Here is a 2,986-nt window from a genome sequence, read left to right on the forward strand (position 1 = left end):
AAAGCAATTCCAAACTTGGAAGGTCATACAGATATCGAGGGATGAAAATGTTGAAGCAGATGCCTTAGCTAATCTCGCATCCGCAGCTCATATAGCAAAAGATGCAAATGCTGCAATTATACATTTATTTCACTCAGTTCTCGATCCAGATAAGAATGAGGTAAATTTTAATAATTTAATTTGGGATTGGAGAAACGAAATTGTTGCTTTTTTATAGTATGGAACCGTCCCTAATGACAAGAAGCAAGCGCATGCACTTCGAAAAAAGGCTGCTCGTTACTGTTTAAAACAAGGGAATCTTTATCGTAAGATGTTCGGTGGTCCATTAGCAAGATGCCTCGGACCTTCTCAAACGGAGTATGTAATGAGGGAAATACATGAAGGGCATTGCGGGAATCACGCAGGAGGAAGATCACTAGTAAGAACTTTGATTAGAGCAGGATATTACTCGCCTAAAATGGAGGAAGAAGCGGAAAGTTTTGTAGCTAAATGTGATAAATGTCAAAGGTACAGTAACAACATGCATAGACCTGCGGAGTTGTTACATGCGGTCATATCACCATGGCCATTCATGAAGTGGGGAATGGATATCGTGGGTCCATTACCACAAGCAAAAGGTCAGGTAAAATTTTTGCTAGTACTTACTGATTACTTCACTAAATGGGTAGAAGCAGGAGCATTCAAACAGGTACGAGAAAAGGAGGTCAAAGACTTCATTTGGCGTAATATCATCTGCCGATTTGGTGTACCAAAAGAGATTGTATGCGACAATGGCCCTCAATTTATCGGAGCTCAAGTCACTGAGTATTTTGAGAGCTGGCAAATTAAGAGAATCACATCTACACCTTATCACCCAGTAGGCAATGGGCAAGCAGAATCAATGAACAAAGTCATAATCAACAATTTGAAGAAACGTTTAGAGGAATCAAAGGGTAATTGGCCTGAAGTGTTACCCGGAGTTTTATGGGCATATCGCACGACAACAAAGACGAGCACAGGTGAAACTCCTTTCTCATTAGTTTATGGAGCTGAAGCATTAATCCCAGTTGAAATAGGAGAACCGAGTACAAGATTCTCACAAGCAACACAAGAATCTAATGATGAAGAGATGCGGGTCAATTTGGATCTACTGGAAGGCAAGAGAGAAGCCGCATTAATAAGAATGGCAGCACAAAAGCAAGTGATCGAACGATATTACAACAGAAAAGCACGACTACGGTACTTCAAAACTGGGGACTTCGTGCTTAAAAAAGTTTTTCAATCTACAAAGGCGGCCAACGCGGGTAAACTAAGTCCTACCTGGGAAGGACCCTACAGAGTTCGAGATATTGCAAGAAAAGGAGCATACGAGTTGGAAACAATGGACGGAAAGGTGCTTCCTTCGCATTGGAATGCAATTCATTTGAAGAGATATTACTTCTAAGGAAAAACCCACGGTCAGGTATCACCATGTTAAATTATATTTATTTTGGAATTGTTAAAATTTTACTAACGATTTTAGATGATAGGCAAAATGCTAACCCGTACTAAATGATGAGTCACGACCTGTAAGGCGAAATGGAATAAACTAAAATTCCTGGCCCAGGGTTACAATTATTCTGATAGAAATTTAAACGGGTTAAGCAATCTTCATCTATAATCGTACCTCCGAGTCCCGTATGTATTTCCTTTTCAGCAAAAGGACCGAATGAGGGAAGCTATCAAGTGCTCGAGGCTTCATACTTCAACACTCAAACACTTGGGGGACTACATAATATACACAAGTATATATAAAGAGGGCAGATAAGATTGAAGAAAAATCAAGCCTGGGAAAAAGTTAAGTGCAGAGTAATAAAAGTCAAATGAAGTCATGAGACAAGGCTAAAGAAATCCTTACTGTAATTAGGATAAAAGCTGTGTACTAAAGCAGGTTGTAAAGAAAACCTTGCATTTATTGTTCTAAAACGGGTTATAAAGAAAAACCTCGTGTTTATTATTTTTTTAAAAAAATCTTTTACAAGAAAAAAACAGTTACGAGAAAGTTATAGATGTAATTCAAGCACACGTAAAGTATCATTCAAAACTTGTCAAAATTCAGAAATAAAAATTTCTCAAAGTTATTGCAAAAAACATGTGTGTTCCTATTTCTTTTATCGTATGATCACATCATTATGAAGTTGAGACGTCTTCTTCATTAAGTGTTAAAATATAGAAGGGCCCTCTTTTATAAAACTCATGTTATTTAGTCATGGGATTAACAGAAGCATTTTTCAAAGAACAAAAATGCAGACCATTCTTTAAGTCCTTAAAAATAAAAAGGCAAGGATAGAACATACGGAAGTGCAATGATAAATAAAAGCTTCCTAATATTTAAAACTAAAGACTAAGTATAAACTTAGTCATCGAATTGTTTATACAAAATGCCCCATAACAAGACTTGGGGACTTGTATTTCCAAAAATGAACCCTCAAATAGTAGCCAAGGGTTTGATTACAAAAACTCTCAAATGAACCCAAAAGCTTTAAATACTGTTTTCCAAATAGGTACCCGCAAAAAGGAATTCAAAAATAGATATAAATTTTAACTGAGAAGAAAGGATTGAAGGAGGATCATCAGCGTGCTCAACTGGAATAGCATCATCAATGGAAGTGGGTTGATTTCCAACCATTGGAGTATCAAGAGATGAAGTTCCAACTTGACTTCCAGTAAGGGGCACGATTGAGCTTGAAGAGGGTGCATCACCCGAGGCAATTCCAGCGGTCACGGGAACATCGACTCCGGTAGCTTCAGTTTCGGAAACTTCAATCCCGGGAGAAGGGAAGTCCAATGGTTATTGAGCTTTTTCAATAGTTTCCATCACCTTAGCTAACTCTGACTCCAGATTAAAGTTTTCTTGGCTGGCTTCAACTAAGGCATCACGATGGGAGTTCAGAAAAGCTCAGCTTACATCAACCGCAGCCTTATCTTCAAAGAGCTCATAATCTCTTTCCCAAGCACAATTTCATTT

Source organism: Nicotiana attenuata, chromosome 3, assembly GCF_001879085.1.
Source record: "Nicotiana attenuata strain UT chromosome 3, NIATTr2, whole genome shotgun sequence".
In the NCBI taxonomy this organism is placed as follows: Eukaryota; Viridiplantae; Streptophyta; class Magnoliopsida; order Solanales; family Solanaceae; genus Nicotiana; species Nicotiana attenuata.